Below are 16,193 nucleotides of genomic sequence, written 5' to 3' on the forward strand. Positions count from 1 at the left end.
TTCTGGGCCAATACGGAGTTAATGGGAATACAGATAGGTAGGGTAGTGGGTTCAGTTTTCTCTGGGATGGGTTTGGATTTCATTAAATTAAGTGTTCTCCTGGATCTCCTAGAAGTGACTGTTTGTGGAATTCCTTGCATAGAATTCTCTCCCTCTGTCCATCCGTACCTGTCTGAATCCAGGCCATCTTCTTTCGTATGCACTTTATGACTTAATCTGTCAGGCTACGCTGGGGCCTGGGGCTCCCTTGTTGAGCAAAGTAGGCATGGATCCTGCCCTGAAGAGCCTCCCTGAGCTCCCCAGTTAGAGGATACATCTCTCATCTCTGTACTCTGAGCCTGTTTTACTCTGTGTAGGACACCACCCCTTTGTGTAATAGTTGGAGTCAGGGCTCCTCTCTGGAATCTAAGCTCCTCTAGGGCAGGATTAGTGTCTGACCTGTGGAAGTCTCTTCTAAAGTGTGTGCACAACCCCTGGCCCAGCTGCCCTGGCTGCTTTGTAAGGTAGTGAGTTTCTCGTTGTGGTCAGCTACTGACAGGTAAGAATTCGTGCGTGATGTGTGGGTCCCAGGGAGGGGAAAAGCATCAGAAGATTAGATGGGATTCACATTCCTCCCAGTTGACATTCTTGGTTCCTCATGTGATGTATTGACATCTGCCTGCTGAGTGTTCACTGTGCCCCAGTGCAGTGCTTTGGAGTTTGTATATATTTAAATTAATCCTTACATTCATCTTCTCCAGGAGGTAGTATTAATACCCTCAGTTTACAGAGGTGGAATCAGAGGCTGAGAGATGTTAATGCTTTGCTCAAGGGCACTCAGCTTGGAAGTAGCAGAAAATGGATTCCAACGTAGCATTGACTTCTGTGCTCACGTTTTTCAAACTGGAGCTTGTAGTGGGTTATGAAATCAATTTAGTGGAACATGATCAGCATTAAAAAAGGGGATATTAAAGGAATGAAAGGACAAACCATAGACTAGCAGAAAATATTTCTAAAACACATATCTGATAAAGGACTTGTACCCAAATTTTCAAAAAACTCTTAAAACCTCATCAATAAGAAAACAAACAACCCAATTCAAGAGTAGGCAAAAGAAACAGATAAGGGTGATGGTGGAACAACTTGATGACCATAATATCACTGAACTGTACATGCGAAGACTTGAGATGTCAAATGTGTTGTTACTTATATATTTACCACACACATTTTGTTGTTGTTGTTTGGTGCCGTCGAGTCAGTTCTGACTCATAGTAACCCTGTGCACAACAGAACGAAACACTGCCCAGTCCTGCACCATCCTTACAATCGTCATTATGCTTGAGCTCATTGTTGCAGCCACTGTGTCAATCCACCTTGTTGAGGGTCTTCCTCTTTTCCGCTGACTCTGTGCTCTGCCAAGAGTGATGTCCTTCTCCAGGGACTGATCCCTCCTGACAACATGTCCAACGTATGTAAGACGCAGTCTCGCCATCACTGCTTCTAAGGAGCATTCTGGTTGTACTTCTTCCAGGACAGATTTGTTCGTTCTTTTGGCAGTCCATGGTATATTCAATATTCTTCGCCAACACCACAATTCAAAGGCATCAACTCTTCTTCAGTCTTCCTTATTCATTGTCCAGCTTTCACATGAATATGATGTGATTGAAAATACCATGGCTTGGGTCAGGTGCACCTTAGTCTTCAGGGTGACATCTTTGCTCTTCAACACATACACACCAAAAAGTAGGCAAAATTTCTTAACAGACACCTGACCAAAAAGACATACAGAAGGCAAAGAAGCATGTGAAAAAATGATCAACATCATGCGCCATTAGGGAGTTTCAAAGTAAAACAACAATGCTATCCCACTACACACTTATTAGAATGGCTAAAATTTGACAACATCAAGTGCTGGGGAGCATGTGGAGCAACAGGAATGCTTATTCATTTCTGGTGGAAATGCTTATGATACAGTGAATTTGGAAGACAGTTTGGCAGTTTCTTAAAGAGCTAAATATAGTCTTGCCATAAAAAAACAAGAAAACTAAACCCCTTGCCGTTGGGTCAATTCCAACTCATAGTGACCATATGACCCAGCAATTGTGCGCCTAGGTATTTACCCAAATCAGTTGAAAACTATGTCCACGCACAAATGTTTTTAGCAGCTTTATACATAATTGCAAAAAATTGGAAGCAATCAAGGTGTCCTTCAATAGGTGAGTGGACAAACAAACTGGTAATCCATACAATGGCATATTATTTGGCAATAAAAAAGGACATGAGCTCTCAAGCCACAAAAAGACATGAAGAAATCTCTAGTGCATATTGCTAAGTGAAAGAAGCCAGTCTGAAAAGGCTACATACTTTATGATTCCAACAATACAACATTCTGAAAAAGACAAACCCATAGATGAAAAAAAACCCGGTCTATCTATGGTTTGTGAAAAGATCAGTGGTTGCCAGCCGCTCAGGAGGAGAGGGTGAGGGACGAATAGGAAGAACACAGAGCATTTTTAGGGCCGTGAAACTGTTCTGTATGTTACCATAATGGTGGATACATGACATTAGGGTTTTGTCAAAACCCATAGAACTGTACAACACGAAGAATGAACTCTAAGATAAACTATAAAACAAAAACCAAAACCAAACCCATTGCCGTGGAGTCGATTTCAACTCACAGCAACCCCACAGGACAGAGTATTACTGCCCCATAGGGTTTCCAAGGAGTGCTTGGTAGATTCAAACTCCTGACGTTTGGTCAGCAGCTGTAGCTCTTAACCTCTACACCACCAAAGTAAACTATAGACATTAGTTAATAATAGTGTGTCAGTGTTCATTCATCAATTGTAAGAAACGTACCACACCAATGTAAGATGTTAATAATAGAGGAAACTGTGGACAGTGGGGAGAAGGGAGCATCTGGGAACTCTTTGAACTTTCTGCCTAATTTTCCTATAAACCTAAAACTGCTCTAAAAAAAAAGTTCATTAAAAAAAAAACAACAAAAAGAATAGAGGTGGGGTCAAATGGCAGAGTAGTCAGACACTTCCTGTGGCCTCTCTACAACAAGACCTGAAAAAACAAGTGAATTGATTATATATGACATTCTAGGAGCCCTGAACATCAAAGGCAAAGTTGAGGAATTGGACTGAGCGGCAGGGAGAGGGGGAGATGATTCAGAAGCAGCGAAAAGTTGCCAGACCTCGTGGGTCAGGCAGCAAGACTTAAGGACTGGTTTCTGAAACTTTTGTTCCAGATCTGTGTGTATGTGTGTGTGTGTATTAAGTGTGTTCTGTGTCACTATATATGTATGTATTATTATTATTTTTGGTGAAAATGTTTGAAAGCTACTGCTCTAGGCTATACTGCTCCAAACACAGTATAATAAATAATACTTTACTGAGAACCTACTACGTGCTGGGAACTACTCTTGAAATTGTGAATAGTTCCAAAGAGGAAGCAAGGTCACTTTGCTGAACAGACAAGCCCCTGCCCTACCTGGCAGCCACCTACCCAGTGAGTTGAGATCCCAGCCTCCTGCTAAACAGAGCATAGAGCTGAGGCTGGGTTACCTGCTTCTTGTTCTGACTCTGCCTTAACCTTTTTGTGTATCATCAGGGTTCCTGGGCCTCCTTCCCTGCTCTATTACATAGCGGCATTGGAATAGGTCAGGAGTTTTCAAACCTTGTCTTTTTCTTCTTTTATCTTTTCCCAGGACCTGTTTTGTTTAGATGACTTTTTTCCTGGAACCAGCTGGGTTCAGCATGTGAAGACAGATCTGGCCTGGCTGACAGGGAATGGGAACCCCTAAGGTGCCATGAAACACACTTTGAGAATCACTGAGTAAGATGTTTTCAAAGGTCCCTCCAGCGGAGATGTTCTAGTGATCCTTGTCACCCTGTGTTTGGCTCCAGCCCAGGACTGTATGGTTTTATTTTTTGGGGGGCCAAGTCTGCTTGTGACTTGCTGCTGAGCCTTGCCAATAACTGCCCGGGAATAGGCTCCCTACTCCTCTCACCTCTGAAGTTCTGGCTCAGAATGAACTGTCTGAGGGTGCCAGCCAGGGACGTTAACCAAGTGTTCCCAGTCAGGATGACAATTGTGGATCTTTTCCATGACTCTGACCTTTGCCTTGGCTCCAGAAGCCTGCTTACATTGGCTTGGGAAACCCAGCATTGTTCCTTCTTCATGGGGCTGTGGTGTGTGCAAATCCCACAATGTAGCTTAGTTGCCTTGCCCTGAATCTTGCCCCCTCTGGAGGTGCAGGATTGGGGGTGAAGCTGAAGGAGAAAACTCTATCCGGGTCAGTCCTGGTGCTGTGGAGGAAAACATTGTGTCATAGGAAGCATTAGTCGACAACTCAACAGCCATTTCCCCTTCTGCTGTCAAAAGAATCCAGTTGAAGGAGAATGCCTGGTCCAAGCCTATCAGGGCTTTCCTATTCCCCTTTGCTAGGTATTTGATTTCCAGCTTCCCTTGCAGGGATGGCACTTCTGTGGTTAGGTTACAAATGGCTTCCATTTTGCTAGCAGTCTCTTGCTGGTGCTGTTGTTCTCTCTTGCTTACCTTGATGAAGCCAGCTGCCATGTTGTGAGCTTTCTTATGCAGAGGCCCACATGGCAAGAAACAGAGGAAGGCCTCCAGCCAATAGCTAGTGAGGAATGGAGGTCCTCAGTCTGAGCCCAGGAGGAACTGAATCCTGCCAAGAACCACTGGGTATCTTGGAAGCAGATCCTGCCCCATTTGAACCTTGAGTTGACTGTGGCATCAGCTGACATCTTGATAGCAATTTCATGAGAGACACTGGGTCTTGTGAGAGACTCTGGGCCAGCGCACACAGCTAAGCTATGCTTGGATTCTTGACCCGCAGAAACTGTGGGATAAAAAATATTTTAATTCACAAAATTTGGGGTAATTTATTAAGCAGCAATAGATAACTAATACAGAGGGCTTTTGGTTTCCTGATAAAAGGGATAGAGGAAGCTGGTACCGCTGCTTTCCCCTAGATACAGTGGCCGTATTGGGACCATGAGGCAATAGGCATGAGGACCATCCATACAAATATGGTGGATCAAAAAGGTGGAATGACCCAGAGTTCCTGACAGCATCTATAAGCAGATGAACCAATACCAGCAACAACCTACCTCTGTACTTCTCATATGAGAAAAACATATTCTTTTTTTTTTTTTTTAATTGTGCTTTAGGTGAAAGCTTACAGAAAAAATTATTTTCTCTTTAACAGTTAATACACAAATTGTTTTGTGACATTGGTTGCCAACACTGTGGTGTGTCAACACTCTCCTCTTCTCCACCTCAAGTTCCGAGTTTCCATTCACCCAGGTTTCCTGTTCCTTCCTGCCTTCTTGTCTTTGCTTTTGGGCTGGTGTGCCCATTAGTCTCATATATATAATTGAACTATGAAGCACGTTCCTTTCATGTGTTATTGTTGGCCCCATAGACCTGTCTAATCTTTGGCTGAAGGGTGAACCTCAGGAGTGACTTCAGTACTGAGTTACAAGGGTGTCCAGAGGCCATACTCTTGGGGTTTCTCCAGTCTTTTTTTTGTGTGTGTGAATTTGAATTTAGTTCTACATTTTTCTCCCACTCTGTTTGGAGCCCTCTGTTGTGATCCCTGCCAGTCTAGTGGAAATTGTGGTAGTTGTGGCCCATTAGTCCTTTGGACTAATCTTTCCCTTGTATCTTTGATTTTCTTCATTCTCCTTTGCTCCAGCTGGAATGGGACCAGTAGATGTATATTAGACGGCTGCTCACAGGCTTTTAAGACCCTAGACGCTAGTCATCACAGTTGAATATAGATCATTAGAGAAACGTATTCTTATTTGTTTAAGTTTCTGTTGATTCAGTTCTGTCACTTGCAGCCTAATGCCCTCCTAAAAGTAAGTTACTTTCCATCTCTGGATCACAGAGGTCTGATCTGTCAAGTGTGGGGGATGGAACAGATGATCCCTAAAGGTCCACTCTTTTTTTTTTTTTTTTTATAATTTTTATTGTACTTTAAGTGAAAGTTTACAAATCAAGTCAGTCACTCATGTAAAAACTTACATACACCTTGCTATGTACTCCCAATTACTCTTCGCCTAATGAGGCAGCCCGATCTCTCCCTCTACTCTCTCTTTTCGTGTCTACTTTGCCAGCTTCTAATCCCCTCTACTCTTCTCATCTCCCCTCCAGGCAGGAGATGCCAACATAGTCTCAAGTGTCCACCTGATCCAAGAAGCTCACTCCTCCCCAGCTTCCCTCTCCAACCCATTGTCCAGTCCAATCCCTGTCGGAAGAGTTGGCTTTGGGAATGGTTCCTGTCCTGGGCCAACAGAAGGTCTGGGGGCCATGACCACCGGGGTCTTTCTGTCTCAGTCAGACCATTAAGTCTGGTCTTTTTATGAGAATTTGGGGTCTGCATCCCACTGCTCTCCTGCTCCCTCAGAGGTTCTCTGTTGTGTTCCCTGTCAGGGCAGTCATCAGTTGTAGCCGGGCACCATCTAGTTCTTCTGGTCTCAGGATGATGTAGTCTCTGGTTCATGTGACCCTTTCTGTCTCTTGGGCTCATAATTACCTTGTGTCCTTGGTGTTCTTCATTCTCCTTTGAGACCAACTGATGCATCTTAGATGGCTGCTTGCTAGCGTTTAAGACCCCAGACACCACTCTTCAAAGTGGGATGCAGAATGTTTTCTTTATAGATTTTATTATGCCAATTAAAGGTCCACTCTTTTGGGAGTCTTTCCTAATGAATCTCAGCCCACAGAGTGTGGTTCTGAAGGAGAGAGATGCATCTCTCCCTAAGTTGGGATGGCATTCTGTGCTGTCCAGGAAACTCCAGCAGGTGTGACTTTTTTTTTTTCTATAATGATTGTCCAAAATCCTTTAGTGCCCAGCATGGAAACTGGTAGCCAAAAATAGTAACTTGTTAAGTGCTAATTATGTGCCAGACATTGTGACAAGTATTCTCACCACAATTTTAATAACTAAGGTACTTGCCACTTCTCATCTGGTCCAATTATATGATGTCATTAACAGAGTGTAGCAATGTGATATTCTACGGAATGTCCAGATGGCCCAACTATCTTCAGATTATATTTTGACAGAGAATAGGAGAATTAATGTAGCCCTGGAAGAAGGCTGAAAATGTATCATGTTGTCCATCTCAAATGAATGTGAGCTGCTTCTTGTCCTCCTTCCTGATAGAGATAGAAAAGAATCCATTCACTAGCTCAATAGCCACATGTCGTGTACCTGAGGCTATGTTCATCGGCTCTTGTAGAGATGCTACATGTCATACAGCAGTTATAATTAAGGCTACTACTTGGTTGTGTCATCCTTTAGGATCTTTCTAGTTTTTGTTTGTTTGTTCCAAGGATCAGATTTGTAAATTAAATGGAGATAGGGTGGGGACCACCATCCCTATATCCTTTTGATTTTTGAGGATGACACTAATCTCTGCCATTCTCTCATAATGCAATATTGGTTTACTATACTGGCTAATGGTGGTAGTGGGGGTGATTGAATCCTCCATTTAACCTTGATAACTCGTATTGCATAGGCCCAGGAAACAATATGAGAGTTCTGCAACTATCAATATGTCCATTCCAGTTGTACATGCAAGGACTGAGGAAATGACCACTTGGTGAATCTGTGGATCTACCATAATTTGGACCTGAACTTGGACTCCATCTACTTCCTAGCCATTCTAACTGGTATCAAGATAATGTTTTGGGTTCCCATGTATTAACTCAGGCGCTGTGTCCAACAGTCCTCAAAATGTCTGGATATTTTCCTTTCCCTAGAGTAAGTTACCTGAGTAAATGGTTGGAGGTCACTCCGGGATCTTGCTTCCTAGAGGTTTGGCCTTTCCTTCAATCAGTGGTTTCCATGTATGAAAATGGGCTCAGATCTGGAAACTTGGCAAAGGATTCTGATTTATTTTGAGTGCATAGATTGATCAATTTCCTTGTTGGCTTCCCATCTAGCTTGCCAATAGGAATGTCATGTTCTGTGAACCATCTCCACAACTCTCTTTGGGTTAGGCCTCCAGGGACTTTGCTGCTGATTACAGTATTTGTACCCATCTTGCTTCTGATGGTTAAGTGGCACCTGGCATCTATTATTTTGGGGTCCTATTACCCACATTAACCCTAGTGGCACAGTGGTTGAGAGCTACGGATGCTAACCGAAAGGTTGGCAGTTTGAATCCACCGGTTGCTCCTTCCTCAGAAACCCTATGGGGCAGTTCTACTCTGTCCTGTAGGATCGCTATGAGTTGGAATCGACTCGAAGGCAACAGGTTTGGGTTTTTTTGTTTGGTATTATTCACATTGAGGAGCCCTGGTGGCGCAGTGGTTAAGCACTTGGCTGCTAACCAAAAGCCTATAGGTTTGAATGCACCAGCTGCCCCACAGGAGAAAGATGTGACACTCTGCTCCCGTAAAGATTTATAATGTTGGAAACCCAACTCTATCCCAAAGTGTTGCTATGAGTCGGAATTGACTTGACAGCAGTGGGTTTGGTTTTTGGTATCATCCCCATTAAGGTGCAGTGGTTAAGCGCACGGTAGTTAAAAAAAGGTCAGTTTTGAATCCACCAGCTGCTCTGCAGGAGAAAGATTTGGCAATCTGCTCCTATAAAGTTTACAGCCTAGGAAGCCCCATGGGGTCAGTTCCACTCTGTCCTATAGGGTTGTCATGAATCGGAATAGACTGGATAGCACATTACAACAACATTATCCCTATTGCTGTCAAGGAAACCTAGCAAATCCAGCCTTTTTGGCTGAGTAATGTTATAACTTGGCCCTAGTTACGGGTCTGGCTGAGAGGACATAAAGTAGGGGTCTAAAGTGAGAGGAGGTGTGTGTTTTCTTGCAAGACAGAGGCCTCTGCATCATCTTTAAGGTGGGAGATGGGGGGGGGGTACTAGTATTTACTAAGAGTCACAGGCCACTTCTGCAGCTGACAGTTCTGGAGGATCTGGGGGTTTCTAGGTCCTTGAGTGCATCTACTCTAATGTCCCTATCTCAAATCTCAGAGTCCCTTTCCTTTCTAATTAAAGCCGTCACCTTGGCATAACACAATTACCAGGGTTGAGAATTCTTGGAGCTGTGTTACCGTTATAGTCAAGACCTAGACCTGGCTCTCAACCTTTTCTGGCTTCTGGCTGCAGGAAATGAGAGCTCCTCATAAGATGCTAAGGAGATCCTCTGACTTTCACAACTTACATTGGTAATTTCCTTTGTCTTTCTCTAATACATTGACAGCATTCAGCCAGAGCCATACAATTCTATTGTTGTTATAATTACTGTTTTATCTGACTCTCTCAAAAGCCTGAGGTGCTGCACCCACCATTGCATTTCCTTCCACAGGTAACATGCCAGTTCACCACCAATGAAAGGTATCACGTTTGCACCACTACACCACACCAGGGGCTATGCATACTCCACCTACCACCCTAGAGATGGAGCACTCATTGCCAGCCAGCCAGCCAGCCAGGCGGTGATCCAGCTTCAAAATGCCCCATTAGTCTGCTTCCTCACACCACCCCACTTCTGGTACCAATTAGCCTAAGTCAGACATCCTGGGGAACAGACTCTGAGGCAGAAATTTGAATTTGGGGTGTTTATTGAAAAGTACTTTGGGAACAACACCTGTAAGGGAATAGAGAATCTAAAACTGGGAAGAGGGAGAAGTTGAAAATGCTGATAGAGTTGCAACAGAGGTCTCAGCTGATCCCATAGGGAGTTCTGAAGCTAAGATTGTCCCTCAGAGTCATCCCAAATCGAGGCCTCTGAACTTTTACATGTTTCAGTGGTGGGCTGCTCACAGGGAAGGAGAATAATTTTGGGTGAGGCAGTTCTTTTCAGTTAAGGGTAACTCCCAGGAAGAGACTCTGCTGTAAGGTGCCAGGAGTGCACACTTGAGGCAGCTGGGAGAATGAGAGCCTTGGTCCTGAAGGAGGTCTAGGCAGGGCACCCCAGTGTCCACTATAGCACTGGTTCTCAAAGTGTGCTGATTCCTAAAGCAGCAGCAACAGCATCACCTGGGAACATCACCTATTACAAACGCAAAATCTCAGACCCCATCTCAGACCTATCGAATCAGAAACTCTGGGCGTGAGATCCAGACTCTCTCTGTTATTTTGACGCAGCTGAAGTTTGAGATCCATAGAACTACAAGGAACAAGATCTAGTAGATCATTTACAAAGAAAAATTCTGTTCTAGGTCAGTTTTGATATATATCCATAGGGACTAATTGGATTATGGGAAGCGTATATACGTATAGCGAGAGGGGCAATGGTGGTTCGGTGGTAGAATTCTTGCCTTCTATGTGAGAGAGAGACCCAGGTTCGATTCCCGGCCAATGCACCTGCTGCACAGCCACCGTGCATCTGGCAGTAGAGGCTTGCATATTGCTATGATGCTGAACAGGTTTCAGGGGAGCTTCCAGACTAAGGCAGACTAGGGAGAAATGATTGGTGATCTATTTCTGAAAATCAGCCAGTGAAAACCCTATGGATCACAACAGTCCAATCTCCAACTGACTATGGGGATGGCACAGGTCAGGGCAGGGCAGGGCAGCATTTCTTTCAGTTGTCCATGGGGTCACCATTAGTTGGGGCCACTTCAAAGACAGCTAACAACACCGCCACCAATTTACAAAGGTTTTCCTTGATCCATTTTAAAAACGTGTTAATTTGCTTCTCAAAGACCTGATGCATGAGGACAATTGGCATATTTGACCTACTTGGGCCCAGAAGTGTTTCTGAGAGAAAGTTCTAGCAGCTTTCAGGAAGTGCCTGGGGCCTGGGCAGCTTGGGCCTCTAGGAGCACCTTCTTAAATCTGAATAGCCCAGTGGAAAGGGCATGGGTGTTGGCATCAGAGGAACCTGGGCTCAGATCCCTTTCTTCCTGTGGCAGTAGAATTCCAGGAAATCACTCTCTCTCTCGGAACCCCCAGTTTTCATCTGTAAAGAAATGGGGTTGATGTGGCGATTGAGAGGAAAGCCCACATAGTAACTGCTAAAAGATATGAGCTTGACTTTCACTTCCTGTGTGCTGGGTCTGGTTCCTGCTCTGCCATAGCCACATGGTGTGACCTTGGGCACATCCCTCCCATGTCTGGGCAGTAACCCCATCTATAGAGTGGAAGAGCCTTGATCTTGACAGATTCTGAGGCACCCTTCATTCCACTCTCTGTGGGCCTGTGAGTGGGGACATGTGGCTCATACTTGTCCCTCAGGATCTGCAGCTGGCATTTGGGACCTGAGGCCTCAGGAAGGGAAGAGTCCTCCAGAATATTTAAAATCCTCCCAAAGCTTTCTGTCTCCCTTGGAATAAAGTCATAACCCTGCCACGGCCTGTGAGGTCCTGTGTGATCTGGCGCCAGGAGTCTTCTTGGACCTCCCCTCTCCTGTCTGTGCCCCATCCAAGCTGGCACCTTCCTAGTCTTTGACAAGGCAGCCTCTTCCCTCACCTCACGTCTTTTGCGTTTGTGCCCCTCTCCTGGGATGTTCCACCCCAGCTCTCTGCACTGCTTCTTTTTGTCTTCTGGGTCTTGCTCAATGTCACCTCCTCTGAGAAGCTTTCCCTAGGCCCGCGACTAAGCTAGTACCTTCTCCTCTGCCTGGGTTTCTGTAACAGCAGCATTTTGCTTCCACCAAAGCACTCCTCACCATCTGAAGCTCTTTTGTTGAGTTATGAGTTTACTTGGGTATAGTCTGTGCCGTTCACAGAATGTGCAGCTCTGTGGGGCTGGGGACTCTGATCTGGCCTTAATCATGATAGTGTCTCCAGTCAGGGACCTTGACACATAGTACACAAACAAGATTTTAGAATGGGAGAGTGAATGGAGATATGTTCTGGGAACTGAAGCCACTCACTCTTTCTCTCTCTAGTTGTCCAGCCCCCTTTGGCTTTCATCACTGAGAAATGGGTTTCAACAGGCAGGCCCATTTCCTCACGCTGCCACGTTACTGCACTTCTGTGGCTCATGCCATCAGCCTCAGGAACCGACAGGATGTGCCGGATGGGCTGGGACTGGCTCTGCTGCTGTGGGTGCCCACCCCCAGCTCCTGGCTCTGGCAGCCTCCTCAGGCCTCTGAGGCCAGGAGGGAGAGACAGAGAGAGGAGGGCTGGACTTGGCTTGGCCTTCCAACAAGCTAGCAAACAGACAAACACAGAGCATCTGGTTTTGAATTTCAGCAAGGATGTGTCAGCAGCCTGGGTTATGCCAGCCGGGGTGGGAGGGGGCAGAGAGATGTAGGGGGGTTATGTCACTGGTGAGGCATGGTGGCGTAACACCGGGTGACAACACCATGCAGGCCCTGAAGTAGTTGTCAACAAACACTTGCTGCCAGGCTGGGCCTGAGCTGGGCTGCTGGCTGGGGGAGGGGTAGGAAGGTGTGGGGTGAGCCCTCAGGGAAGGGAAGAGAAACCGTCATTTCCTGAGCATGTCTACCAAGGTGCCAGGTGCTTTCTCGTGAAAATTCCATGAGGGAGTCTCACAACCGTCAGTCAAACATCGCATTATCACTGTCAATTTTACGCATGCGGAATTCGAGTTTAAGAGCTGAAGTACTTGCCCAAGATCATTTGGCCGAGGTATAGAACAGGAATTCAAATGCCAGCTTTGAATCCCAAACCCTGTTTTGTTCCCTTCTTCTTGGGGTCTCTCGTTTAAGTTGTGGCTTAATTGCTTCCTTGCTTGGTGAGTTTAGTCAAGCGTCTCAACCTTTCTCAGTCTCAGTTTCCTCAGCTACAAAGCAGAGGTCTCATCACCCCCCCCCATCTGATTGGCATGAGGACTGGAGGAAAGAATGCTTGTTCAAGCACTTAGAACATGATGTGGTCAATATCTGTTGGCTGATGGGACAACAATAATAAGAACAATTATTACTGTTGTTTTTATCTGCTGTCTATTGGGCCCCAACTCATGGCAACCCCGTGCACAATTAAGTTAAACACTGGCTGGTCCTGTGTCATTCCCACGATGGGCTGAAGATCGGACGGTTGTGATCTATAACGTTTTCATTGGCTGGTTTTCAAAGTAGCTCACCAGGTCTTTCTTCCTGGTCTGCCTTGGTCTAGAAGTTCCACTAAAGTTTGTTCAGCATCATAGCAACACACAAACCTCCATTGACAGGTGAATGATAGCTGTGTATGAGGTGTGTTGGAAGGGAATTGAACCTGGGTCTCCCTCGTGGTAGGTGAGAATTCAACTGGTGAACCACCACTGTGTCTTTATTGAGTTGGCAGAGTCACTCAGAGTTGGCAGTCGGGGCGGGGAGCACTGATGGTTTAGTGCTCTTCTGAGACTTGAAAACAATGAGGCTCCTAAATTCATAGTCATTGACCTATAGGATGTTTTGGTGCTGGAAGAGGCCTTAGAGTTCAATTAGTCTACTCTTTTCATTTTACCGATGAGAAAACTGAGTCTAAGAGACCGAGAAGACCTTTCCCTCAGTAACTCAGTTGTGCTATTGTTCGAGAATTACCATCTGGTCAGACCTTAGAGAATATGGCTGAAGATTAAAATCAAAGAAAGTTTTTGCAAGAAAAATGGTAACTCAGTTGTAAAACCTATTCAAAAACTTACCCTTGTCTGAGTTCAGATATAAGCGATAGAAAATTACTGGTGGTTGGGGCAGGGTAACCTGTTGCTAACTGCTTTTGCTATAGAAAAGACAAATATTTAAGCCCAGAGAACAACCCAACCTCAAATGTAGCCCAACAACTCCAACCTCAATGGTGTAATCTACTCATAACTCTGTAGGGTATTTATCTGGGTCAGTGAGTTTAGGCTAAAGGCATGCTATAGGGGAAAATGACTCTGAATTAGTGATTCTAACTGTTTTTGAGTCAATTTAATTCAGGTCAAATGAGACATGTTTGCAGATGGAGAAGGGGACAGTGCACTGGAAGAGCCAGAGACCTGAGTTTTTGTCTTAACTCCACAGTCTAGTCTGTAAACACAGTGGTTCTCAAAGGCTGGTCCCTGGACCAGCAGCATTGGCACTGCCCAGGAACTTGTTACAAGTGCAAATTTCAGGCTCCCCCCAGACCTACGGAATCAAAATGCTGGGGGTGCAGTCAGCAATCTGTACTTTAACAAGTCCTCCAGGTGATTCTGATGCATGCGACAGCTTAAGAACCACGGCTCCAAACGCAGCCAGAGTGCTCCTTCAACATAGGGGCTGGCAAACTACTGCCCACGCAGTTTTCTCTTTTTTAAGTTTTATTGTGATTATATATATATACATATAAATGTATATAATGGTTAAAATGGCAAACTTTTTGTTATATACATAACAAAAAGTTTGCCATTTTAACCATTTTTAAGTGTACAACTCAGCGGCATTAATTACATTCACCAGGTGGCGCTACCATTACCACGGTTCGTTTCCAAAAGTGTAACACCACCCCAAACAGAAGCTCAGCACCGCTTCAACAATAGCTCCCATTTCCTCCTCGCCCTCTCCCTGGTAACCATTAATAAACTTTTGTCTCCATGTGTTTACCTATTCTAGATATTTCATGTTAGTGGGATCATCCAACGTTTGTCCTTTTGTGTCTGACTTAATTCACTCAGTGTAGAGTTGCAAGGGACCTTTGGTCCTCGGCTTCTTCAGGAAGGGGGCCATCTTTGATGTCTTCATATGCCTGTCCCAGATCCTGGCACTAAACTTGGAATCTCAGGAGGCTCGAGAAGTTTGTTGAATACTAGCTAAAGATGCTGAGGCACAAAGAAGGGAGGAAAGTGGCCCAAGGCTACCCAGCAAACAAGCTTGGGTGGGGAAAGGGCATCAGATTCCAGCTACCCAGCTGGGATAAGTAAGGGGTCATTCATCTCTTTGTCCCTTTCTCCAAACCTTTTCCCTTTATCCTTTTGGTGAAGGTCAAGGGCTGAGGTGTATGGCTCTGTCTTCCTTCTTTGTGGGGTTGGATATCTCAGGCTACTGGTAGAGCAAATGTTGTGGTGGAATGGAAAAGGGAGTGAAGCAGTATAGGAGTGAGAAATGAAATATCTTCTGATTTGGAAGGGAAGGGAATGGGAGCTGCCTCTGGACCCTCAGGATGTGGGCATCCTTTCCTCTCTGGCCTGCTCAGTAGGTGCCTCTGTCTCCATTGTGTGGTGATGCCCAGGTCAGTCTACCTTCCACTTTCCTACAGTGTTGGCAATGAGAGCAAGTAAGGTTGTGGGGGAGGAGTGGCTGAGGGCCCAGAGACCAGGTTCTAGAAGAATAGGGTAGGCAGAGGGCACCTACCATGGACCAGGCCCTTTGCTTGGCACTTGAGATGCCCAATCTCACCGAGCCCTCACCAAGACCTTGAGGAGTGAGGTATTGTTCTCCTCCCTTCCCTTTTAGAGATGAGCAAGCTGAATATCAGAGAGGTGAGGTCAGTTGAGCAGTTGTATAAGAGGTCAGTGACAGAGCTGGATTTGAACCCATGTCCATGTACCAAAAACCTGCGTGGCTTCTGGTTCCAGTGTGGACTGAATGGGTTGTGAGGTCAATGCTCCTCCTCTATGGAACACAATTTCTCCAACTATAAAATGAGGACATTGGACCGAATGACCTTTAAGAGCCCTCGCAAATCTGACATTCCCTGAGACACCATCTTGGGAATTCTGGTCCAGTGCCTGCTTTGTGAAGCTCTTTTTTTTTCACTTGTCTCTCTTCTACTGTGGGGCTGGGAGCTCCCTGAGGCAGGCCCTGAATGGTAGCAGTTCAGACAGTCTAGCTGGGGTTAAGGTGCTGCTTCAGCTGGTCTCTGGGTCTAGGTCTGAGGAAGTCTCCCAGAATCCTCACTCTGCAGAGGACATATGGTAGCATCTTTTTCAGAGTCTTCCCAACTGACTTGAGAAGAACTTCGTGGTGGTCTTTTCGTTTGTTTGTGGTGGCCTCTTACACCAGGACTTCATAATGCTCAAGAGTTGTTACTATCTCCTCTCACCCCAAGTTTCAGAGGAAGAAAAATGAACTCTTACTTTGACTGATTTCCAAAGAGTCAGGGTCATTCCTAAGCACAGGGTGAGGAGGGTTCTGTGGCTTAAGTAACACAACAAAACCTGTCACCTCAAAGCGTCCCTGACCCTGAGGCATCTGTTGTTGTCCGTTGCCATCCATTTGGCTCTGACGTGTGGGGACCTGATGTGTAACAGAACTGGAGTTTGCCTGGTCCTGTGTCATCTCCATGACCACTGATAT

The sequence above is a fragment of the Loxodonta africana genome, chromosome 14 (genome assembly GCF_030014295.1).
Source record: "Loxodonta africana isolate mLoxAfr1 chromosome 14, mLoxAfr1.hap2, whole genome shotgun sequence".
In the NCBI taxonomy this organism is placed as follows: Eukaryota; Metazoa; Chordata; class Mammalia; order Proboscidea; family Elephantidae; genus Loxodonta; species Loxodonta africana.